This window comes from Pipra filicauda, unplaced genomic scaffold (genome assembly GCF_003945595.2).
Source record: "Pipra filicauda isolate LSUMZ 115617 unplaced genomic scaffold, ASM394559v2 scaffold382_size682953_pilon, whole genome shotgun sequence".
NCBI lineage: Eukaryota > Metazoa > Chordata > Aves > Passeriformes > Pipridae > Pipra > Pipra filicauda.
The window spans coordinates 308,690-310,093 of NW_024104512.1; positions in this window are offsets into that span (position 1 = coordinate 308,690).

A 1,404-nucleotide genomic window follows, 5' to 3' on the forward strand; every position below is an offset into this window, starting at 1 on the left:
TATCTTCCAGTCCAGCAAGGACTACAGTTTTCATGAGCTCATACAGGCAAAGGTAAAAAGGAACAAAAATATAAGATGTCTGTGACTTTTGGGAAAATATTCTGCAGTGTCTATTGCTGCCTGTGATAGATTTAGCTGTCATAGGCCATGAGAGAGAAAAGGGCTGCAAAGATTGCAGCAGTAAGGTCTGCATAGATGAAAACCAGGCTAGAGCAAGGTATTAGTAAGGAAAAACAAAGACAATATAGAAAGTTAAAAAAGAAGGGTCAAAGTATGGCATAAAATGAACATTGTATTGGGAAACAAATGTTAGGAGTGCTTTCAAAGATTCCTCTCCTGTACACTATGGTTGGCATCTCAACTGGTGATAGGAAGATGCTAAGTGGAAAAATAGTTGGAGTGTGGGAAGGTGGGACTTTAAAGCCTAAAGCAAAGTCCTGGGTGCTGTAAGCACAGTAGCTGAGGGCTTTCTAGGATCTAAATCTCACACAACCTACAGAATTAATACCCTTACCACTCATTTCATTCCCACAGATGGTACTTGGTGTGGTCTTTAAATGAACTTCATTTCTTAAAAACTAGTGAATTCAAAAATAGAAGATTTAAGACAAATGTCCTGAAGAGAAAACCCTGCAAAAAAGATCAAATTGTCTATACCTGCAAGTTAACATCCCTGTATCAAACTTCTGAAAAACAAGGAAGGCACCTGAAAAAGTTTAAAAGCATTAAAAAATCTGTTTTCATCTCTTTCTATACCTCTCAGGCATATTCCTCTGAGCATCACCAGCAGTAGAAGACTTGACACACAGATCCTAAATTGGATTGAAATCAAAGGGAGTGAAAGCCTCAATGCTTCCTGGGACTCTGGGAGTGAGGGCTCATTGGCTTAATTGGGAATTAAGGACCAGCAGCAAGAGTTTGCTCAGCACCTGGGAGGACAAAGATCATAGTCTGGACAATGAAGAGCACGTTTCTTCCCCCTGAAGACACCGACAGAGCTGTCAGGGCTCTTCTGAGCCTGGAAGACGATGCTTTCATCAGAACCTCTCTCGTGGGGACCCTCACACTTGCTCCAGTAGTTCCATCCTTCTGTGGCCACCTAGAACTGGTTTCAGTCAGAAACCCAGAAGGCTTTTAATGATGTGCATCCACAAGACTGAGATTATGGTCTAATTAAAATCTAATCCAAGCAGGGTAGTACTATATTTTAAAGAAGCCAAGGATGTGGTCTCCTTTTTGTTCCTTTTTCTCCGGTTACTCTAATAATACTCAAGCTTAGAAAAGCTTGCCGTTTCCCTTCCATTTTTAACAGCTATTCCTTCTGAACAAAACCCCACTGTTGGGAAAAAGGATTTCTTCCCCATGGCAACGCTGGGGTACTCCACACAAAGAAGCACCTAGCAG